The 24,654-nt window shown below is 48.8% G+C and overlaps 2 protein-coding genes and 1 non-coding gene across 3 annotated transcripts in view; 1 reads left to right on the forward strand and 2 right to left on the reverse strand.

The window, feature by feature from the left end:
- LOC125939373 (uncharacterized) overlaps positions 1–24,654 on the reverse strand; it is a 561,003-nt gene that overhangs the window by 173,130 nt on the left and 363,219 nt on the right. The window lies entirely within an intron of this gene.
- LOC125908488 (basic salivary proline-rich protein 3-like) overlaps positions 1–24,654 on the forward strand; it is an 89,472-nt gene that overhangs the window by 22,869 nt on the left and 41,949 nt on the right. The gene's annotated exons all lie outside the window — the stretch shown is intronic.
- TRNAT-CGU (transfer RNA threonine (anticodon CGU)) lies at positions 18,213–18,285 on the reverse strand. The gene has a single exon. It is a non-coding gene; the product is annotated as a tRNA-Thr (tRNA).

A 24,654-nucleotide genomic window follows, 5' to 3' on the forward strand; every position in this document is an offset into this window, starting at 1 on the left:
CTCTACTCCACTCCCCACCCGCATTCCTCCACCCGCCAACCCCCCTCCTCCACCCCGCTCGGTCTTGCAGGTTCCTGGCTGTTTGCCTGGCTGTTTGTGATGTCATGCCCACCCACAACCCTCGTCCCCTCCATGTGGCCTTTAATCATAAAAGCCCCTTGTGTGCATTGGTCTGCTGGCTTATTCGTTTGATTTGGGCCCGCGGAAATTGCAACCATTAAAGTGGAAGTACACACAAGATGCGAGGCCTTTTTGCTTTTATGGAATAATTCCTGTGCAGGAGAAGCGGAATCGTTTAAAGAGGAGAATAGCCTGCCCAGTATTCTTGACCACACACTGCCTCACAGTCGGGGCTGAGAGGAATAGACCTGCGACCAGGTTCCTCCTCCCAGACACACGCACGGCGGGGGAGGGGAGCGCAGACCATCGCTGGGCCGCTGTCATTCCACGTGTGTGACACCTGAACACGAGGGGTGAGAAGCAACACTAGATCTTTGGTAGATGACCCTCAACCGGAGAAGTCCTCCCCCGCCCCGCCCCCAACCCCCTCCACGGCCTCCAGAGACCAAGTTGGCCTGACCTCTAGAGACCGTCCCATCTGAACAGCAGCCTTCGGCAGGCACTGTTCTACGGCCGCGTGTAAATCCCAGGGCAGCGTCCATGGGCCCGTGTCCCGGATCCGGATCCAGATAAGAGCCCGCATCTTGGGAATTACTGTTCATAAGACGTGGAAACTTACAAGACTTGGGGCGCCACCGGATCTTAAGCTGATTTTCATCAGAGAAGCCAAATCTGTGACACAACATAGGCCTCAAAGCATAAAATCGTGTGCGTGGGGAAAAGCAGGAAGCTAAGTGCTTAGAATCGTCAATGGTAAAAAAATAATAATAATAACCGTCTTCTGATCTCCACCTTCTGTCATGTGGAAGGCTGGCCCATCTGGACGACATCATGGGCTCCCCACCAGCCGCTGACACAGTTTCACAGTGGGGGCACCAGCGGGAGGGAGGTCAGAGAGGACACGGAGGTGGGGGTATCTATCTCTCTGCACTCCCTTCTGGGCCTCACCTCCGTCTAGGTCATCCAAGTGGACCTTTCCTTCATCTCCAATAATGGCTTCTTCCCTGCTGCTTCGGGCCCTAGGGATGCTAACCACCCGTGAGCAGTAGCTGTGTTCTCTGTCCTTCCCCTCAACCTGCCCACACCTTTGTCAAATAGCCTGTTTCTGAACCCCTTCTAAGACTATCCGTTGTGAAGTTTCCCTCCGCACCTGAGTTCCTGGGTGATTGGAGCCGTGATATAAATGGCAGTGTTCGGAATGACTGGCCGTGGTTTGGGAGGTAGTGTGTGATATTATGTTTTGAAGGGGGGGGGGCACCAACGTGGAAATAGGCATATTGTTGTGATTGATGGGGTTCAGAACACGCTAGCTCAAAATATGGCAAGTTGGCAAATCAACTATTTCAAGCGGAAGGAGCTTGAGAAAATGAGAGAAGGAGGAAGGTCACTCTGACCCGCCCCCTGCCCATCTGCCCTGAAGCAGGTCATAAAACTCCTGTGTCAGAGGTACCCAGAGGAAAACAGCATCCTTATCTCCAAAGACAAAGAAAGGGACCCTGGGACCCCGGGAAGAATCCAAACAGTGTCTCCCAGTTTACCTTTCGGCCTGTCACGGGTCTGCATGCTCATCCATTCTTCATCAAGCTCGGCGTAAAAACAATCAGGCTTAACCCTGCCTCCAGGTCTTATTTCCTTATGAAGCCTCCTGGATCACGTACACCTTATGTCAAATAAACTTGTGTGCTTTCCTCCTGTGAATCTGCCTTTGTCGGTTTAATTTTGAGAGCCGGCCAGGGACCCTACGAGGGTCAAGGAAAACCTTTTTCCCTCCCTTGCATAATAGCAATACAAATAAAGGGCAACCACTGGGTCTTTAACCCACTTTTCAAGAAGACAATGGACATATGGTAGCAACTGAAATGTCCCATTAAAGTCATCTCAGCCAGTAACTCTAGGAAAGACTCAAATTCTGTCTCAAAAAGATGATTCTATAGAGCCCATGATTCAAGGTCCTCATTATTCTGCGTCTGCCAGAGGCAGATGTGGCTGGACTTCATTTGCCGTTTGAGAAAAGTGGTGTCTTTTTATAACCCGGGGGAAATGCCATTTACCTTTGGGTGTATCTTCTCTTCACAAGTCTTTAAGACCATATTAATAATGCGGAAATGTTGAAATAGCATTGGAAACACCTCAGAGCCTGGCTGCTATGTGCTTTGGGGGCACAAAACATTCCAACCCCTCTGAATCTGTATTTTTAGAATAGTGGTTCTTCCCCCTGAAGGAACTGGAAAATTGCCTAGCACCATACCCGCGAACAGTCCTCACCCTCAGAGACTGAGTTTATTGGTTTGGGATAGATCCCCAAAATCAACATTTTTAAAAAGCTCCTAGTTGATCCTAATAATTATAAACCCTCCCTGTCTCTAAATCTAAGAAAATACATAAAAATAAGAGAAAGTGTTTGGATCCCTAGCAAGTATTCAAAGCGGAGAAAAGGCTAAAGTTATATGTCCATTTTTTAAAGGTCACCGGAAGAATGAACAGTTACGAGCACCAATCTAAAAGAAGAGAACGCAGCAGGTTCTCTGTACACACTCCCAGGTACTTCACAGAATGAATCAATTACGTAAGAGCTGAAAGCAAACAGTAGTATCCTCCAATTTGGAAACATGTAGATTGTCGGTGGGAGGTGGGGGCTGCAACCTGGGCAAAGGTTGCACAACATCCTTCCAGACCGAAAACTCATCTCCCCCAACACCGATCAGGGGAACTTCCCTCAAGATGAAAGAACTGCCAAACCTCAGTCTGTTGGCGTCTTCCCTGTAGGATGACGTTAGGAGAGTCTTCGAGGAAGAATTATCCAGAATGACTAACCTCCAAGAATAAACCATGTCTTGGCAGGTCACAAGGAACGAAGGAAATTAATGTGGAAAAATGGGTCAATTACTGAAAAGATGCCCAAAAGGTCTGTAGCCCCCTCCAGCCCTGTGGAGAAATCGGCATCTTGTACAAGACCCAAAGAACCCTGAGATTCTGTGTGTGTGTGTGTGTGTGTGTGTGTGTGTGTGTCTTTCTCTCTCTCTCTATCCCCCATCTCAATTCCTCTCTCTCTCCTCCCCCATCTCTCCCTCTGTCCCTCCTCTCTCTCTCTGTCTCTGTCTCTGTCTCTGTTTCTTTCTGTGTGTCCCCCTCTCTCTCTCCCCACCCCTCTCTCTCTTTCCCCAGAAGGGCGGTGAGGATGAAGATAGGGAGAGATAGGATTAGTGGAGGTCTATGGTCCTAAGGCTCCCTTTCTCTGATAACCTCAAACCAACACTTTCACCCAAATCAGAAACTATCCAAAACTGACATGTTAGAATGCGTTTCTTATGGCCCTTTAAACAACGTTTCAAAGACTCATCGTACCAATCAGAGTTCTTACCTGTATATGGCCAACCCAACTGTGCAACAAGTGGGTAAGAAATCCACCAGAATTCCTGAGACCAGAGGACCAGGTGTAGACGCTGTGCAACCAGCAATAATGCCCCATCCACCCACCACCACCACCCCCCCCAGCACAGCCGCACCGCCAAGCAGTGGTGCAAGGTTCTTCTGAAAAATGAACACATCTTCTGCCCCTCTTGGCGGAGCCAATGCTCGCACTACCTGCTTTTCCACGTCCACAGCGCCTGAACCGAAGCCTGACGTGGGTCAGGGGGGCCGGTGGCAGCTGGGTCACATGCTTATGCTCTGGCTGCGAAGCAAAATGAGTTTAAAGACGTCAGAGCTGAATGAAAACGGAGACTGAAGAGCAAATAAAATGACGTTACAGCATTTACAAAGTAGAAACAGCGAGTAACCCTAACAAACTGAGTCTGTGACAAAACAAGATTAGGGAAAAATTCATGAAATTCAAAGGAAAATGACAAACACGGAAACAGAATCACGTAGGTTTTACCGAAACACGATGGAGAGCTAAACAATCTGGTGGCCGGTGTCTGAAGTAGAGAAAAATGAAGTGAAACAAGAAATAAAATCTCAACAAAAATGTTTGCAAATATTTATAAAGAAAGTCATCTTCCGGGAGAAACAAATATTGAATCCGTCAAAACTGAGATATCTTGTCATTGTTACCAAACTTCATAAACAGAAAGACAGCAAATGACCTACAAAGGGAGGGACATCAGGTCACGTGTCTCCGGCGATGTTAAATGTGATTAAAACACATCATAACCTTAGGAGCACCTTGCTTGGGTCCCACGGAGCCTGGGAGTGCAAGCGGGCATCCAACAGCTTGAAAAGTTATCACCTTCACAGTAAATCTACTGAGCATCCCCTTTGGGCCAAGTAACTGGCTAAAGGGTAAAACCAGGAACAAGGTGACAGTTGGCCCATGCGGGGAGATGATCGTCCCAGAATAAAGAAACTATAGCTAGGTGGGCCATGTCGTGTTTTTCAACGTGCTTTCATGGTTTGTACTGTATAGATTAAATAAAGTCAAGTATGAGGTAAGGGAGACATTATTCTAGATATCCTTCTTGTGTGTGTGTGTGTGTGTGTGTGTGCACGCATGTGTGTTTCTTGTACGTGTGTTTTGAGAACGTTTAGGTACAGCTCAATGTGGGCTCAGAGCCTAAAACCTTCACATCATTAAACAAGAATAAAGAAAATAAGTGTTTGAGACATGATAGTGGGAAAGGAACAATTAAAGAACCAAGGGAAGCATAAGAAATTAATTTAAAAAGCTAAAGGGAAAAAAGCAGGACCCCAAAGATTATTTTTAGGAAAAAACAAAAGGGAAAAATATATAGATAACATGAAGAGAAATAAAATAGATAATAATTAGGTTATTAAAAACAGGAACATAAAACTGGGAATTACAACGAGGATGCAGGAGAAATGTACAAATATAATTTTAAAAGAGTATTTTGTACACCTCAACCAAAAAAAATGAGAACCTGGACAAAATTGGTGATTTTCCAGGACAACGGGCATTACTAATGTGGCTAATACCCACGGAGACAGTTAAGTGACTTGTCAGAGCAAAGCCAAGTGTGTGATGACATTGCAGGAGAGGGACACTGACTGGGTTCTGTGACTGGCACAAGAATTAAGTTGACACAAAACATTGACAGGAGGAAAAAAGCTATCTTAATTACGTACGTACACGCAGGCATCTCACAGATGATCGAGACCTCCGTGCCATCCTGGGAGACGCACAGGAATCGAGATGTGGAGCTTCTGAGTTGGAAGAGGCAACTTACGGGAAGGTAAAGGAGGAAATGCATGGTAAATAAAGTTGCCTTTCTGTGCAGCTAAGAGTGTCTCCTGGATAAATTTGTCTCTGGGAATAGCTCTCTTCTTGATACAGATGCTTTTTCTAGTCGAAGTTTCCCTTATAAATGTAAATTCCTTTACAAAATTTACAGGAATTTACAAATTCCTTTACAAAATTCCTTTACAAAATACACTGTATTTTAGGCATTTAAGCAGCTGGGGGGGGGGCAGTAAAGAGCTTGTCTCTGCTGGTCTTCCGTTGCCTAAAAATAATGCCTTTCCCAAAGCGGCATATTTTGGAGTGGAATGCTTTGAACCTTTTTAATATTTAAATACTGAAAATAGCATAGTGTAGGAAGAAGTGACTTTGTTTTTGATTTTATAACACCAGCATTACTCTGATACCAGCAACAAATGAAAGTAACACAACTAAAGAGCTCCGATACAGGAATTCTCTGTACTTTCTGCTCATTTTTCTGAAAATCTATTCTAAAAAATAAAGCTTGCTAATTAAAAAAACGAACACCGATTCATTTTGCTTTGCAGAGTGGGAAAAATAATTTGCCCTCTGTCCCTCTGGGTTCTTGCCCGAGATCCCTGTCGTGAACAATTAGCAAAAGAAAAACACAGAAGCTCACGAACATGGAACCTCCGGTACATGTGAAAGACGCCCAGGGGAAAATGAGTAACTCTTCAAAGTGACTTCCAACTCCAGCTGAAATACCATCCTAGTTAAAGACGAGGAAGAGAAAGGTATGGGGGCGCCAGTTTTGAGGTTATCAGGAAAAGCAAGGTAAACACAGGTAGTGTTTGTCACGCAGCGTAAAGTCAGTGCCTTTTCCATTGATGATGTTACCAAGCCCAAGTTTAGCTGAGCGTCATCGACTGAAAGACCCATACTCAAGTTTTGACCGGAAAGGAATCGACCGTTATTCTGGAGCCCAGCAAACTGAGGAGACGGCAGACTCTTGTCCAAAAGCCAACTCCCAGGTTTCTGCCCGGCCCAGGGGTTTTTAAAGGGACTTAGGGGGTTAATCGGCAAAGGAAGTAAAGGGGCCTGCAACATTTCTTGATTATGCGCAGACCCCATGGTGCCAGCCGCTAATGTTATCTCAGTGCTGGGATGTGTGAGGGAGTTGGGTTCCTGTTTCATGGTACGTAGGAGGACTCCGTTCTTTCTGCAACTTTCTGCAAAGGAGGACAAGGTCTGCAGACACCCACAGGGAGATGAGTAAAATCATTTGTGTGACCTGAAAAAGAAAAACATTTTGCTAAAAAATTGCTAGGCTAATCGGAAAGCTAAGGTGGCTTTAAACCCGCTTGCTGGCCTCCGTGGCCTGGGAACATTCTGGTCCTTCACTCCTCAAGGCCAGTGGTCTGCAAATCTCAGAGAGAGCACATTAGTTCTGTTACAATGAAGGGCCTTGGGCCAGCAAGTAAGGGGCGTGTTAGCTTGAAGCAAGTTAACCCTTAAGACTGACCGGAGGGGGGGGGCCCTGGGTGTCTCAGTGGGTTGAGGCTCAGACTCCAGCTCAGGTCATGGTCTTGCAGTTTGAGGGTTCGAACCCCACATTGGGCTCTGTGCTGACAGTCCAGAGCCCGGAGCCTGTTTCGGATTTTGTGTCTCCCTCTCTCTGCCCCTCCCCCACTCATGCTCTGTCTCTCTCTGTCTCTCAAAAATAAGCAAACGTCTAAAAATTTAAAAAAAAAAAAAGACAGACTGGAGGGCTGTTACCAAAAGATGCTCTTGTGATTTAGAGTACAGAGAAGGAAAGCCTCGCCCATAGAGAGTTCCTTTATAAACTGCCCTTACAGACGGGTAACTTCTACTCTGTTTTTAGAGCTTCTTCTGTGTCTGCTTTTTCTCAGAACTAATCAGCTCAAAACAACCCTTATGGCGAACAGGCACACCGTGGGGTAGAACAGTCTGATCTTCAGCTAACTAACACCACTGCGGAAGGTGTTCACGAACAGAATTGAGCAGTACCCGTTTTAAGCGTACTTGCAAAAAACAGAAGGTGGTCATTTAAACAATTTAAAGTTGGTTCCGTACTACATAATTAATGAATGTAATTCATTAATTCAATTCAAATGGAAAAAAAAATGACATAATCTTGAGTAGGCCAAATAGGAAGTACATAAATTCGGCACACCTTCCCTAATAAAAATACGCTTTTAATACTTAGGCATGGATATGTCGGGGCCCAGGGCAGGCCGCCCCAAGATGGGTCCCTTTGGCATAAAGATTATTTTGTGTTAAAAGCTATCAAAACCGAGCAGATCCAGGAAAAGCTCTTTACCTCCCCCTCGACTGTCTATAAAGAATTTAGATTGAGAACCTGCTCCAGGAAGAGAGCGGTCACCATGGACGACAACACTCCCGGGTGAACTAGGCAGGGCATGCGGGGGGTGGGGGGGGGGAGCCCTGCAAGCCCTGTTGGACGAATGTCCTCCCTGCGTCCCACCGTTTCTGGGTGGCCCAGCAAACATTTGTTTACCAGACGTTTACTCGTTTCCATCTTCCTGAGGATTCCATTCCTTCCATTTGAAGTCCCAGACCCCGACCCCCAAGGTTGATGAGGACGTGTGTGCCTCATCTGTCTTTGCCTGACTGTCTTTGGAATTTCCCTGTCTGTGTGGATTCCCCCAGACACAGGCTTTAAATTTTATTTTCTCTGCTAATCTAGTTCACGTCCATTTGAGTCTTCGTCCGGCTAGGAGGACCTTGAAGGGGACAGGAGATTCTCGCTCCCGAACGGATCCGTGACTGAAATATCACGTAGGCGCCCAGCAGAGGGCCCTGTCTCGCGTCCTGGGGGATATGATGCAGAGTTGGGATATCTTCTGGCTTCGGAGTGTCCCTTCGCAGAGCCTGGGGCCCCTGGGCCCCAACGGGTATTGCCTTGCCTGGCTGATTCCCGTGGGAAGGTCCTCGTATGCCATGGTTTTGTGCGAGTCTAGAGGCATCAGGCTCAAACACTCTGGTTCCTACAAATTTTCCCGTTTGTGACAGCCTCTCTCTCTCCGTTTGGTGGCTTGCAGAGCAAAACGCCAGAGACACACTTCCAGACGACAGTTGCCAGAAGCTTCCTCTACACTTTGACATTCATCTTCGCTGGGGTTTGGGGGTGTTGGGTTTACTCGATCTTTGTATCTTCCAGAAATGTGAGATGCTCTAGTCATTCACGATTCTCTCATACGCTCTGGTCGAGCTGACTCGACGGTGGGAAAGCCGTTGAGCTTCCCGATTCTGCAGACTGACCGGCTTGGCGGAGGGTTTCCCGCCACCTTCCTGGGCCCCGCGGCACTGCGGGGCCCTTTCCATCGTCTGGTGTAAGCCGTGCACTGAGGTTTCTTATTGGTGTAAATTCGCTCCCGCCTTCGGACTGAAACACCTTGTCCGAACCACCCCATTTTCAAGCTCTCCTTTCCCCCGATGTTTTCCACGTTTCCGAAACAAGGCCGAGGGACATTTCGCGACACATCACTCCCACACACGCTAGGCACCTGTGAGGCAGGATCTTATGCCCTCGGACTTCCATCTCTCACCCACCACCCACGGGGAAAGTAGGAAGATCAGCAGACGGGTGGGAGGGGCCAGGCCGAGCGGGAACAGACGCACGAAGGACGCGCGGAGCGACACCAGCAGAGGGCTGCGGCGTGCCTGCCCTGCTCCAGCCGGCCAGACCCAGGGACACGGCGCTCTGCCGTGCAGGGGTGTGGGGACACTGCTCCCCCCCTCAGGATCGCATCTTAGACAGCTTTGTTTTGTTTCTCCCGGGCACCTGTCCCATTGCCTTGCACCCGGGGGTCCCGTCTGTGTTTCTGAACAAAGGGCGAGAATTCTCATTTAACTTTCCACCTGTTCAGTATCTTTCCGGCTGTTACATGAAAACTGCACGGCCCACTCGGGGTATCCTGTTGTCGGAGAGAAGCGCAGGGCCGCCCTGACTGGTACGCGTCTATGGGTCCCCAGGTAGGAAACCTGGGCCATTTCCACACTTGTGGGCCTGCTCTAGTGACCTTCTCCGGACTCTGCAACGTGTCCCTCCGGCTTGGGCTTTCCTCACACACGCATTCCTGAGCTAGAGGCCCGCCCCCTCCATTCACCTGATTAGACCTTTTTACCGCTGATTGGTTAGGGCAGGAGGGACATCGATGCTGTCCCCTGACCTTGGCAGAATGACTCTGTCACCAAGGAGCCATTAGGAAACTGGGGGACCACCTGCCTTGTTCTCTAGGGACTCTTTTCTCTTGTCCTTCTATGATGCAGTCAGGCGTGTTATCTTATGACAGACAGCCTCCTCCTCAAAATAAATAAACAAACAAACAAACAAACAAAAAAGACCCAAGTAAAGTACAAGATTTTTACAGATTGTACAGACTGTGAACTGCTTCTGGTGGAGACCAATTTCTACAACTACATCTTAGTCTTTCCTGTTTCTCTTGTGATTAAGGGGTTGCCTCTTGGTAAGGAAAAAGATTTTTAATCATGGAGTTAACCATCATGGAGTCCAACCAGATTTTTAAAAAAATTTTTAGCGTTTATTTGTTTTGGAGAGAGAGACAGGGCACGAGTGGGAGAGGAAGAGGCAGACGCAGAATCCGAGGCAGGCTCCAGGCTCTGAGCTGTCAGCACAAAGCTCGACGCGGGGCTCGAACTCAAGGACCATGAGATCATGACCTGAGCCGAAGTTGGTCTATTGACTGAGCCCCCCAGGAGCCCCTTGGATTTTTTAAAAGCCTGGTCCTCTCAAACGACAAATAGCAGTGACAATAATGATGGTGACAACAACAATATAGCAGATTATTAAATGAAATGGATTAACGTGAGCAACACGTTGTGAACTGTCAAAAAATCAAATAAAATATTGTGTATATTTTGAACACTTCTTTTGAGTAGCCCATCTATGCTATTAACAGCCCCACTTATCTCAAGGCAGAAGTTAGAAACTCCATTTTGTAGTCTCCCTGGAATCCAGAGTGCAGAGACAGACCTAGATTTTTCTCCAATAGACACACCCATACGGGAATAGATTTAGAAGAGACTAATGTGCGGAAGAAGTATTGGACAGGCTTTGTGGCCGTTTTGAGGCTGTCAGTGGAGACACATTGGTTGTCAGAGTGGGCGGTGAGTTAGGCCCTAAGAGGAAGCCTGGAGGCCAGCACGGAGGAGGCTGTGCCCAGCTTCAGGGAAGGTCAGAGGCCTGTGTGGGCCGCACTCCCAGAAGCCGGGTCACACCCACACCGGTTGGCCCAGATGGCCACTACGGCAAGCCCCCGAGCAAGTGAGGAGGACAAGTGGGAGACCAGCCCCAAGCAATGAACATTCTGTCCCCTAGTTCACAACCGTCAGTAACGGAGGGAAACCCGACCCCAGGGCACCAGCTCTGTCTCTAGCTCACCTGCTCTCACATCTAAAGAACGTACTTTCACTTTAATAAACTTTGCTGCTTGGATCACTGCACACCGCATCGTGTGTCCTTGAATGTTTTCTCTTGAGGAGACCAAGAGCCTTCAGCGACATCTTCGGGGCGGGCTGGGGCGGGGCCTCGGGGCCTGGGGTCACCCCAGTTCTCTGGGCAGCCACGTGGCTCAGGAACAGCAGGTGCTCCGTCGGGTTTAGCAGAGGAGGTGGCAGGGATGCCCAGTGCACTGGTACCCGGCTGTCTGCGTCCGCAGCCCCCTGGCTTGGACATTGTCTCCAGGCCCGAATCTCCGGACATCCGTGTATTTGGAACATCGGAGAAGAATTGTGGAGCATTAAAGGACGAATCGGCTCTCATATAACCATGACGTGAACATGTGTCTGTAGAGGGGAAAAAAGTTCTCCTTGCTCCCCTGGGGGTCCTTGGCTGGGTCTGAAAATTAAACTGGCAAAGACTGAGGGGAGAAAAGCATACAGACCCTACCGGATTTTTACGTGTACGCGGAAGTCTGCACCAGAGCACGAAGACTCCAAGAAGTGACCAGACCAGGAAGCTTGTATGCCGTTGGGACAAAGGGACAATAATCTGCGAGGAATTGACAATACGAGGGGGTTTGGGGTAGGGGTGGCAAATGGTTAGTTTAACAAGATTTGTTTGCACAGATCTCTTGGCCCCCGGTTGCCCACCCCGTGGGGGTAAGAATGTCTTCATCCTCCCGGCACAGACCTGCTGCACGGGATTTTGCGACCTGCTTCAGGGAAGGAGGGCAAGAGCAGGTCAGCGTGACCTTCCTGCTTCTGGATCTTCTCCAGTTCCTTCAGCTTAAGACAGTCAATATGTCAAGGTGCCGCATTTTGGGGCAAAGTTTTTGGAATCCTATCATTTCAAGTATTTTAATAAACTCAGTAATTTACGAGGGAAACGTTAGCTAATCAGTAAGATATTATCGTTGGTTCAAAAGAGAATTCAAAGCAACGCACATACGTAGTTGGGTGAGAAATACAGAAATGAATTTACAACCCAATGCCAGCCCCACAGCCGGCGAGCACCGCAGCTGACCGGCCTGGCGTTGCACCCGCTGTAATTTGGACTCTCCACACACAGGATTCGCATACTGTCAGTTTTCTACGGGTTAGCTTCTTTCTCCACAGTTGTAAGACTTCACCCACAGACCAACCCTCTCTAGGATCAGCAAATCCCCGGAGGCCCCAGCATCCCGTTGAAGGGGAACCCACAAGTCCCTTTTGCCCATCTTAAAATCTCCCACGAGATGCTCAGGTAAAAAAAAATAAGTTTATTGATTTATTCTCAGGAAGAGAGAGAGCACGCGGGTGCACACACATACACTTGGGGAAGGGGCAGAAAGAAGGAGAGACAGAATCCCCAAATGGCTCCAGGCTCTGAGCTGTTAGCACAGAACCCTACGCGGGGCTCGAACGTTGGAACCATGAGATCATGACCTGAGTTGAGATCAAGAGTTGGATGCTTAAGCGACTGCACCACCCAGGCGCCCCCAAGTTGTTCAGTGAAAAAAAAAAAAACTTTTAATGTTTATTTATTTTTGAGAGGGAGACAGAGACAGAGCGTGAGCAGGGGACAGGCAGAGAGAGGGAGAGAGGGAGACACAGAATCCGAAGCAGGCTCCAGGCTCTGAGCTGTCAGCACAGAGCCCAATGAGGAGCTTGAACCCACGAATGGTAAGATCATGACCTGAGCGAAGTCAGACGCTCAACCGACTGAGCCGCCCAGGTGTTCCTCAACTTTAAAAATAAATTCCATTTCAGGGACACCTGGGCAGCTCAGTCGCTTGAGAATCTGACTCCTGATTTTGGCTCAGGTCATGATCTCATGGCTCATGAGTTTAAGCCCCTCAGAGACTACCTGGGACTCTCTCTGCCCCTGCTCTGCTCACGTGCTCTCTAAATACATACATACATACATACATTCCATTCCATTCCATTCCATTCCATTTTAAACTAACTAGAGCAGCTTCTGATTTTTGCAACCCCCAACTCCGGGTCACAAAATTCTTTCAAACAAACACCGACTTTACAGGAAAATACCATCCATGCATTAAGCACCAGAGCAACCCCGCATGCCAGATTTACTGGCTGAGCTGAGCTCTAGGGAACGAGCAGGAAGAAACTTCACTCTCTCTCAACTGCCTCTTTCAGCCGGCTCTGCAGACCTTCCTCCTCACTTCTTGGTGAAAATTCCAGTAGATCCAGCTTTTCTGGATTCTTGCTCAGGCCGACAAAGACTCCAGGGAGGCCTTGGCCCCCGGGGCCTGCTTCCCCCCCCCCCCCCCCCCCCCCCCCCCCCCCCCCGGTTTATTTTTTCCTTTTATTTGAAGTTTATTTATTTTTGACTGAGACAGAGACAGTGTAAGCAGGGGAGGGGCAGGGGAGGAGAGAGAGAATCCTAAGCAGGCTCCAAGCTGTCAGCACAGAACCTGATGCGGGGCTCGAACTCAGGAAACCGTGAGATGATGACCTGAGCCGAGATCAAGAGTCTTCGGGGGCACTAAGGAATCTACTCCTGAAATCATTGTTGCACTATATGCTAACTAATTTGAATGTAAATTTAAAAAAAAAATAAAAAATAAAACAAGTTAAAATAAAAAAAAAAAGTCTCTGGCTTAAGGGACTGAGCCACCCAGGCACCCCTGTCTCGCCCAGTTTAGCAAGAATCCTGCAAAGTCCGCTGCGTAAGAATTCTCCCAGCCATGACATGGGATCAGATTCCTCGGCCTCTACCCTTGAGCTGTGGCCCCGTCTTTCACAAGAATCCCGGAAAGTCTCTCCTCTTAGCCATCCTCAGGGCGGTAACTCTCCAACGACCTGCGACCTGCGCTGTGTTTGGAGTTGGGTTCAGTCCCTCTCCGCATGACAATGGTCTTGAGTAAAATCTCACCATTTTTAATGATGGAGGCAGGTTGAGTGGGAGGACCCACAGGGGCTCCCAGAGGACCAGCCAAGAGGGTCTTTGGCTTCGAGCAGGATCGAAATCAAACAGGAGCCAGAAGGAAGCGAAACCAGTTCGGTGAATAGTGTAAGTAGTAAGAGTGTCGCAGACGCAGAGTCTGGAAGACTCGGGAAGACTCGGGAAGGGAAGGAGAGTGAGTCTGGTCGCTTGCGGTTAAGAGTTTATATCGGAGGGAGGTCCAGAGTACTTGCTCCTTAAGGAATCCGGGGCAGGGGCCAATCCAGGGCGAGCGACAGGTGGACGGGATCACCGTGGGTAGGGGGTACTGACGCAGCACCAGCCGGGTTTGCTGGAAGCCAGTGTCCCGAACACGCTCGGGATCCGGTGTCCGGGGGCCAGGAGGAAACTCAGAGAAAGACTGACTTTCTCGCCCCCCCCCCTCGGAATGGGCACAGAACCTCTTTGGTTTACTCTGAGGCAGGTGAACAGAACAGGAGTACGCGGGGCCTAGCGGAGAAACAGCAGGACCGCGCCTTTCTGAAAGAGGGGCCCTCCGGTCTCCCCATGGCACCGACAAGCGTCGGAATAAGCTCTCTGTACCAATGCTAAGGAACACTCTCGTTTTCCGGTACAGCGTGATATCAACTCTTAAAATTCTCACCCAACGTAAAGCTTTCTCCTTTTCCGGCTCGGGCCTTTTCACGATGCTGACGCTGCAGTGGGCAACGAGGTACGTTTGGTCTCCTGAACTCTCCCTCGTCACTCATGCCGCCCGTCTGGCTGCTGTGAGGTTGGGCCGCGTGGGGCAGACTGTGTCTTCCCAGCCCCCCACCCGGCACCCCTCCCTACAGCACACGTCCCCCCAGGCACCCCTCCCTACAGGAAAGAAGCCTCAGTCCCTTAGAGGAGGAGACACATACCCATCACCAAGAAACACCCGCCTTTTTCTGAGATCCGCGGAAGAATGGCTCACCCTCTCTGTCCCTCCGTCCGCACTCAGCCATCAGAGCAGCCACTCAGGCTCGCGCTTCTAGATGCTTTTAGCCATAAACCCAGAAGTTTTCTGAACCCTGTCCTTCTGGGATTTTTAGGGAGACTCATCACATAGGCGTGAGGCTCAGTAACTCAATCTCTAGTCCCTCTTCCCTTCCTGGAGGATGGGGGTGGGGGCAGCCGAACATTCCAAGCTCCTGATTCCGGTGACCAGCCCCCACCCAGGACCCCACGCGGAGTCGCCCCTTTCGAACAAAAGACGCCCCTGTCACCGAGGACATTCCGAAGGGTTTAGCAGCTCTGCGCCAGGGACTGAGGTCAAAGACCGAGTATTAGAACAAAAGACACTCCTAGTGCTCTTGTCACTCGGGGAAACTACAAGGGACTTGGGAGCTCTGTGCCAGGAACCGGGGACAGAGGCCGCTGTGTACCTACACACGGTCTAAACTGAACAGCACGGTCTAAACTGCTGGGTCCATTCATATGCAGATTTTTCAGTAACTATAGCACGGTATTGTAAATGTATCTTTCCTTCCTTGTGATTTCTTTCTTTTTTCCTTTTTTTTTGTTTTTGTTTTTGTTTTAAGTGATCTCTGTGTCCCACACAGACATCTGACTGAGCCAGTCAGTCCCTGGGATTTTCTTAATAACATTTCTTTAGCTTACTTCGTTAGAAGAATACAGTATACAAAATGGTGTCAGTTGTTATAGATCAGGGTTCCGGTCAACAATAGGCTATTAGTAGTTAAGTTTGGGGGGAATCAAAAGTTATCTATGGATTTTTGACTGCATGGGGATCCGGGCCCTAATCTCCCACATTGTTCAAGGTCAACTTTCTCTCTCTCTCTCTGTATATAATGCTATACTGTATACGAAATATCACACAGCAGGCCTCTACTGTACCCAATCTCGAAAATATGAAACCCCATAATGAAAACCCAGGGAATTCACCATCATGCTATTCTTCGGGTCCCAAGTTCTCTTCTTTCTTCTCCACACCTTTCAGGGTCTCCTTACATTTGGTTTACACCTAACGCCTGGGATTCTTAGCTGTGCTCAGTGGACGGGATAAGGAGACGTGATGTGTGTGTTCCGTCTACAGAGGTCAGCCTCCTTTCAGTCTATTTAAGTTTTTTTTAATTTTTTAAAATTTACATTTATTTACTTTTGAGAAACAGAGTGAGACAGAGCATGAGCAGGGGAGGGGCAGACAGAGGAGACACAGAATCTGAAGCAGGCTCCAGGCTCTGAGCAAGCAGCACAGAGCCCGATGCGGGGCTTGAACTCGCGAACTGTGAGATCGTGACTGAGCCAAAGTCAACCGACTGAGCCACCCAGGCGCCCCTCAGCCTATTTAGTTTTATAGTTTCACTTTCATCAGCCCCACAAGGAAGAGCGTGTTGTGAGGTGGATTCTAGAAGTCAGGGAATCATCAGAGTAACGGATTTTACATTTGGCCTCAAGCACCACGAAGTAGGGGTGGGTATTGCGACATCCAGATTTGGCCAGTGGACATGTCTCCAAAGTCTGTTCTTTTGGCCTCATTATCTTTCACACTTCTTCACACCTTGATTGACCGTGCATGAGGTTACAAATTTTATCTTGCAATTTCTTGGGCCTTGACCCTGGCTACACACACACACACACACACACACACACACACACACCCCAAACAGTGGAAGCCATTGGCTTATATAATCCAAAATGAGGGGAAACAGTAACCTTGGGGACTAAAACGAGACGCCCTCAAATCATCTGCTTCATACACACAGAGGCTAAAAGGAATTCATGTGAAAAAAGAAAAGCTTAGTCTTTCATTTGGATTTCTGGGATATCATTCCACCAGAGATGTTTTTTGGAGGCTCACTTCATTTCTCTCTAGTTCTGTGCCAAGTGAGATGGCTCGGAGTTTCAGAATCATGAGAAGCCGTGTTTTATGTCTTTTTCTTAATCTGGCAAGCAGTTTTTCTTGTCACCCTCTGCTCTCCTTTCTGCCCCTTCCCTCTGCTCCCCCAGGCCCCTCAGGAGACCACCAGAGCTCTCTGAGGCCCAGCCAGCAAAGTGTAGCTTCCTGTTTACAAAGCAACTTTGGAACAGAAGCTATTTCTGAATCGGGAAAGAAACGCACTGGCGTATTATTTTCGACAGAGAAGTTAAAGATCATTAATAGTGCTTGTTATATTTAGCAAAAAAGTTTTGCTTTCTCCCTTAAAGTGCTGAATTATAATAGTTTCCTTAGGACCGATAACTACGGACACGGAATTTCCTACCTACTACCAAGAAGTGCCATTTTAGTAAGAAAAAGAGAAAAAAAGCCATCAGTTATTTAGTGGGCCTTATACATATGCTGTAATAAAGGTGTACAAATGGTGTTAGAAAAAGCACCGCTCGCCTAGATTGAGGGTAAAGCGACCCACGAGGCGAATCCTGAAAGATGGGGAGGACTTTGCCAGAACAAGGGTTGGGGGTGTATTTCGAGCAGAGAGAGCAGCGTCCACAAAGTCACGAAAGCACAACGAACCCCGGAGACTCTGAGGAACAGCCAGAGTCCTTAGCTGGGAGCAGCAGAAAGCTGACTGATTGTAACGAAAATGAATCAAACGTCTTTCAGAGTTTACAGTACCCTTTCCAAACACCTTGCAAAGGGAGGTGTGTTGGATTGTTTTCAAAACTCCAAAGTACTTTCTGGAGAAATATATCTGTGGCTTATATACTTATAATTACTATATTATTAATTATTTAATACAAGCGTGGTGTAGGGAGATCCCATCACTTGAATCTCTGGTGTGGATTATTGGTTTTAGCAACACATGGAAGCCATTCAGCTGATATCCAGTGTTCACGTTGGGGGCAGCCAATTCCAATCATGAGACAACAAAATGAGGCCAGAAGGACGAGTCCCAGATTTGGTAGAATCGTTATCAGGGCTGAGTTGCTCTTTGGTCTTCTCGGTTTGCTGCCCTTGGCTCCTTGACCTTCAGATCGTTTTTATGCCTCCTAAGGTATTTGCAGAGTCGCCGCACTCCGGGTACAGTCTTTAGCTGGGCTTCACTCAGCAAACCTTTGCTGAGCACACACTAGGGTCCCCACTTGGCCAGGCTCTGAGATACAGGAGTAAATCGGGTGTGACTCCTGTCTGCGGGGGAGTTTAGCGTCCACTGGGTAAGTGCGATAAGATCCATGATTATAGCACAATTCGTTTAGGCCTCCAGGGGCTGAACGAGGCAGGACCCCAGGGTGGGGTTGAAGCTCCATACAAATCAGCTTCCCCGCTGGCTTATATCGGCAGTCGTGACACTGGTGGCTCTTCAGGTTTTTTCCGCACCTGAATTTCAGGTGTTACCAGTAATGCAGGTGGCGGAGCGGCTCAATTTCCATTTATTAGGAGAAATTTCAATTTTAGAATCATCTCCTTTTGTTCGCAGCAATTTTCTGAGAATACGGAATAGAGATGCAGTCGGTTCATTTCTAGTTCTTGATTCCGGTGTCAATGAAACATTCCTTTTGAAATCATCGACCAAAGATGAAGAAAAAAAAGGCAGCTATTGGAGGCCCCAGTGAGATTCGAACTCACGACCCCTGGTTTACGAGACCAGTGCTCTAACCCCTGAGCTACGGAGCCTCGGTGAGTCCCTCTTTGACTCCTTGTCCTAAGGTTGATTATATATTCAAATGTCTGGGTTCCTGTTTCTTAAGTTTCTGGAAATTCCATGTTCCACCCTCATCCCCTTTCCTACTTTCTCCGTGACAGTTTCAACATCAGAAGGGCTGTCTGGGGCCCGGGCTCGGACCAGCAGCGCCTCAAAGTAACGAGACCGGGGTCAGGGAGGAAACGCGCCCGGAAGCCGCGGGCCCCCGAGCCAAGCCCGCAGCAGGTGCGCCTGGAGCTGGCAGGGACCGCTTCCCTCCGTACTCTCGCGGCTCGGTCGCTGGCTTACACGGAAACAGGAGGCACCAAACCCAAACACACCTCGACTGCTGGCCAGGCCAAAGGAGTCATGAAAAACCACCCGGAAAAGCAAGATTCCGGCGCTGGGAAGCGGGGGGCCGCGCGGCGCTTCCGCCCGGGACTCCGGAATGCGCGCTCCACGCGGCAGGGGAGAGGCCGTGAGACCCTTGCCTGCAGGGCCGGCGGCCAGCCGGGCAGAGGGACCCACAGGCTGGGACAACCACCGTGCGCAGGCGCAGCACTGCCTGTGTGCCCTGGGGCCTCACGAACGCACGCGATCGGAAACCTAACAAGGGGTGGGCGTGTCCATGAAGGTGAGAGCGAGGTCAGTGGAGGGGGTTCAATGTTACCACTTACTCTTCCGCGCCGTACTGACCCCCCTAGGATTAGAGGTCCGCCCCCGCCTCCGGGAGCGGCCAGTGTGTTCACATTCTCCAAAATCCTCGACTTGCCTGCGCAGAAGGGCCCTGTCTTCCGAAGCTTCGCGTCCTCGCCCGAGTGTCGGAGAAGGGGGTGCAGGCCCGAGGAGGGTCAGAAAGTCCCAGCCGGCCTGTGATTTGCAGGTTTGTGTACAATGTTCACTTCCTGCTTTTAGCACCTAAAGAAATGTATAACGTCGGTGAAACAGGCCTGTTAGGGTCAGAGAAATCACTTGAACTTTTTTTTGGGGGGGGGGGTTGTTTTATTTTTTAATGATCTTAAGTTATCTCAATGGGCTCTCTGCCCTCCCCTGTCTGCAGAGACAAAGGCTGAAATGCGTTCATTCGATGAGCCCTTGGGCTGGATTCTGTGCAGGCTCCTTGTCTTTCGGCAAGTCCTCAGTAGGTAGAGACCGCGCGGCGTGCGTGCAAATCTCGACCACGCGGCGTGTGTGACAGACTGTTTAACCTGCAGATACAGTTATATTGAGAGCGTTTTTGCAGCTCTGCGAGGGCCTGCAAGAAACCACAGTTCTCGAAGGGGACGAGCCCAGATAGCGCTCTTCTCCCAGCTCGAGTCTCCAAAAGTCAGCTAAGCCTTGCCTGGAACTCAAGACCTCAGGGGCAGGAAGACAGACGGCTCCAGGTTCTGATCGTGGAGGCATGGCCCCCTCATAAGAATTAAAGAACTCTCTTTAAGAAAACGGGAAAGGAAGCAGAGAACACAGTGGGGAGGGAGACGGGAAGGACGGAAGTAGGAGATAGACACCCGCCTCCATCAAGTCCCCAGATCTGTTGGCAATACTCCCAAGGGGTCCTGAGCCACCCCTCTCCCAGGCCCGAGTCTCCAGGTGGGACTCTGAATTTTGGTCCACCTCCACTAACACCGCACTAAGGTACTATATAGCCACACAGGATATCAGGTGGCTCTTACAGATTTTTAGAAGAAAACTATATTCAATATGGGGAAAGGCCATAAAATACCAGTAAGTGAAAAAGGCTGAGTGCAAAACTACATGATATGATCACAGTTTTATTCTAAACGCCTTGCACCTTGACTTAGAAGGAAATAAGTCAGCAGAGTGGGGACTCTCCGTTGGCTTTCGAATTTATTTATGTGTAAAGCCCTCTATAATTAGCTTGTAATGCTTGTTCAATTATACAAATTAAAAGATACTTGAGTAATATTTCTCTGTGTTTGGTTGAGCCTTACTTAACGGTAAATGTGATTTGTGGAGCCAAAGGATTCAGAATTCCATAAATGTAGGACCCAGCCCTTTGACTCTGTGATGCTAACCTTGACAATTCACTTTTCCCTACTGTTGTTATTAATTTTTACCTCCTTCTGATGTAGGAAATCTTTGCCTAACTGGAATTTGGTTTTTGTTTTTTAAGTTTATTTATTTATTTATTTTGAGAGAGAGAGAGAAAGAGCATGAACAGGGGAGGGACAGAGGGAGAGAGAGGGAGAGAGAGAATCCCAACCAGGCTCTGCACTGTCAGCACAGAGCCGGACATGGGGCTTGACCTCATGAACCGTGAGATCATGACCTGGGCCGAAACCAAGGGTCAGAGGCTTAACCGACTGAGCCGCCCAGGCACCCCTAGAATTTGTTTTAACAGGTGTTTTCAGAGAGCCATTGGGTTGATCTCCAAATTTAGGGTTAGGTTCAAGAGAGGAAATCGGGGATCTCTACTTCTCTCTTGCCATCTCACATCTGCCAGTAGCTTCCACGGGCTGAATCCACATAGGAGCTAGCGGGGCAGGAGAGCCCAACGGGATACAGCCTTCCAGGGAAGAAACACAGGCCAGAGAATGGGTCTGGATGAGCAAAGGAAGGATGATCAGCACCCTAATGTAACTGCAGTGATAGGGTTAGGGTAGGGTTGGTCGAGTCGTGAAATTCTTGGATAGACCTCGGGTAATAGGGTAGGTTGACACTTGAGCAGCGGATACATAATATTTACTTCTAAACAGCTTGAATTGGCCCATATTGGGAGTACAGCCATTGCAGTATGTTGGCCACTAACTGCCATCGGGTGAGGAAGAAGGCAGGAAGTCTAGTCCTTTCTGGCAGACGCCTCCCAGGGAGACTGGTCTGCGAAAGGCAGCTCTTCTGTGAAATAAGGCTGGTTCTGGAGAAAATGCCGTGGGGCTTCTGGTGTCATTCCAAACACCACCTAAGGCTGCAGTGATATCTCCTGCTCGAGAGGTAGTCAAGTCTGTTTCTCTTGGGGACCCCATGAGCTACATAAATAATGTTTTGGAAATCTCGTTGTGATTATACTGGTAGCGTGGATTATCTTTTTAAAACGCGCGATCCTGCCCCACACTTGAGTGTTGGAACACTCCCCTAATACCAGGGATGTGCAAAGTTACTGGTCAGGAAACATCAGTTTCTGGTCCACAGAGAGGTAAGCTTGTTCCAGAATGTAATTAAATGCACTCCTACCTTCCCTGAGGAACTTTCACTACGAACAATCCCTCAACAGAATTGAACAAGATGCTCACCGATATAACTGATTTCTTTCTGGCACGAGCTCCCTATCTTGGAACAGAGAAGACTGGTGGTAGACATTTATGGACTGGGGTGGTCTGCCGACCGTACGTTGAGTGGCTGTGTTCGGTTTTACGTCCTTCTTGTCACTTGCCCTCAACAGACTCTCCGCAGACAGTATCCACACACCTTTGTGTGCCCTTGGGCTGATGGGTAGCTGGTTAGTTCCATTGGACACAAAGCAGAGAGAAGATCCTGGTTTTGCAGTAGCTCCTTTCCGGCCGACAGGACTCAACTGGGATCCGTAACACCTTTCCTTACAACTAATACCCAGTGTGGCTTCTGTTGGCCTTTGGAATCCCTCATGGGTAAGATTTAGTGAGACAAAGGGTCTTGCCTCCTCTTTTACAGGATGAGAAAGGGGGCAGCAGGAGCCAAGAAGGTACACACACATTTCTAGCTAGGCGTAAATAAGTGGCACTGGGTCCCAAAGGGGCCTGGGAGAGAAGGTCACGGGCAAGAATGTCAGGGGCTCCATAAATGAGACACCCTGTTCTGGTTCCGGGAAGAGACAGAACAGAAGAGCGTATCTGGTCCACCGAGCCCACCTGTATGGGGAATGTAGAGATAGACTTTTCGCTCTCTGCAGTGGAGAAGGGGGATAAAGCACACTCCAGTGCGGAGAAGGTGATGGTGACGCCAGCACGAGACCGGGGGAAGGAACGTGCCTACGTCTCTGCCTTTCACAAACCTCTGCGCCCCAGACATACCCCCCACCCACCCGAGGTCACGCTTGTCCCTAAGCGGCAGCTAATCTAGAGTAGAGAGAAATGGTTAGCCCGAGAAGCCTGGAGTCGGGCCACTCCTCGGAAAGGACGTGAACAACAGAGAACAGAAAAGAAACGGAGGCCCTAAGCTTCCCCCAGAAGAACAACAAAGAACCCAGAGTTGCCAGTGCACTCAGAATAAAAACCACGGAACGACAGATTCGCGAGAGAGTCGGCAAACTCTTCCTGGAAAGGGCCAGATGGTAAACATTTTAGGCTTTGCGGGCATATGGTCTCTGTCGCCACTACACAGCTCCAGACTGTGGCTCAAAACTCGTCTCAGATAAATAATACATAAGCGAGGAAGCGGGGCTGTGTTCTTACAGCACTTCACTCACAACACCGAAATTAGAATTTCATATAATGTTCACGGGTCATGAAATATTCCCTTGACGTTTTCAACTACTCTAAAATGTCAAGTTTAGCTCACAGGCCCTGTACAAACGGGCCTCGGGCGGGATTTGGCTCCCGGGGCTGGTTCCCTGACCCCAGAATAGAATACACCACAGAATGTCAAATACAGGTAAGTACCAGCTCTCAAAGTCCGCTCTGCGGTGGGAGCTCCATTATCTGGATTTCTTGCCTTTTCCTTTCTGTCTTGTTCCTTTAATTGTCCTATGATTGCATTTGCCATTACTATTGTTTCAGTTACCATGGCTACAGAACAAATTACCCCTCAAATCAAGGGCTTAAAACAACTATGACATAGGTTTTGGCTTAAAAATACATATAGGTAATTTGTGTAGGGCCCTGATAGATAGTCCACCTGCGTGCGGCTCAGCAGAGATCTTTCTGGGATCTGACCCAAGGCTTCACAATCGCATCCTTGGCTTTCTCTTTAGACCATGTTTTCCCAGAAGACTTTTCTTAATTGTAACGTCGTCTGTCATCTGGAGAAGCTGGCAATGGGGAACAGTTTTACTGGTGAATATTCACCAGGTCCTGGCTCCTTTATAATTAACCATTCTTTCCTTAGTGTGTCTGTCTCTCGTAGTGTGTCCCTCTCGCGTCTCATTTTACCGTAGGCATCTAGGAAAAGCCAGGCGACACCTTCAGAACATTGCCCGGAAATGTCCTTCGCTGAATCTCCAAATTCAGTAGGTACATTTTCTATTTTTTCACATTTACCATAGTAACAGTCCTGCTGAGCTTTCTGCCATTAGATAATAATGCTCTCCTCTCCTCCAGCCTTTTTAAAAAGGATTTTATTAAAATCTACAGCCAATGTGGGGCTTGAACTTGCAACCCTGAGATCAAAACTCAGGTGCTTTACTGAGTGTGCCAGCCGGGCGCCCTTCTCCGGGCTCATTTTTCCTCACCCTCCTTGAAACGTCCCTGACTCTGGGATCGCAAGTTCTGCCAAGTTCTGCCAGCACAACACCACGGTGATTTCTCTGGTCTTTAGGGAGCCACGGCTGTGTCCCCCACAGCAAGGCTGGATCTTAGCTAGGGGTGCGGAGGGGCAGAGGGCTCACCCTTCCAGGCTTTATCTCGGCCCTCTCTTCCCGCTGTGCTTTCTCAGCCCTAGGGGTGGTGACTGCTCCCTGGGTCGCTCTTCTTAAAGTCTTCCCAGTTCTCTTTACTTGTTCCTAGCCAATTCCTTGTTCCTCCGACCCTCCCTTTAGTTAACAATTCTTGACATTAAAACTTGCCCTGTTCGTTGTAAGATAAACAAGTTCTGGGGATATCGTGTAAAACATGTCAACCATAGTTAGCAATACTGAAATATGTACTTGAAAATTGCTGAGAGAGTGGATCTTAAAAGTCTTCATCACAAGGAAAAAATTGTCACAATGCGAGGTGACAGATGTTGGCTCAAGGATCGTTTTGCAATACGTTCCTATATCAGATCCTAACGTTGCCCATCTTAAACTTACAGTGTTCTAGGTCAATCATATCTCAATACAACGTGAAAAATAAGTAAATAAATAAACAACCAAACAACTTTTCCTGTCAAATTACTGCGCGGTGCCTCTCTCCTGATTGGACTGACACCCCCGACCTATTGCCACGTAAAAAATCACATTAAAACGTGATGGCTGAACTGACACAACAGCTCTCATTTATTCTCTCCCAGACTTGGTTGGGAATCTGGGCAGAGCACCGAGGACACGGCTTGCCTCTGCTCCTGGTTTCTGGAGACCCCACTGGAGGACTGTGAGGCTGGGGGCAGGAAATCACGCGAAGGACCATTTCCCCACGTGTCAGGCAGCCGCTGCTGGTGCGGGCTGGAGACCTCAGTTCCCCCCTGCAGGGTCTCCTGTGGCCCAGGTCGGGCTTCCTTGCAGCATGGTGGCT

Source organism: Panthera uncia, assembly GCF_023721935.1.
Source record: "Panthera uncia isolate 11264 chromosome B2 unlocalized genomic scaffold, Puncia_PCG_1.0 HiC_scaffold_25, whole genome shotgun sequence".
NCBI classification, from domain to species: domain Eukaryota; kingdom Metazoa; phylum Chordata; class Mammalia; order Carnivora; family Felidae; genus Panthera; species Panthera uncia.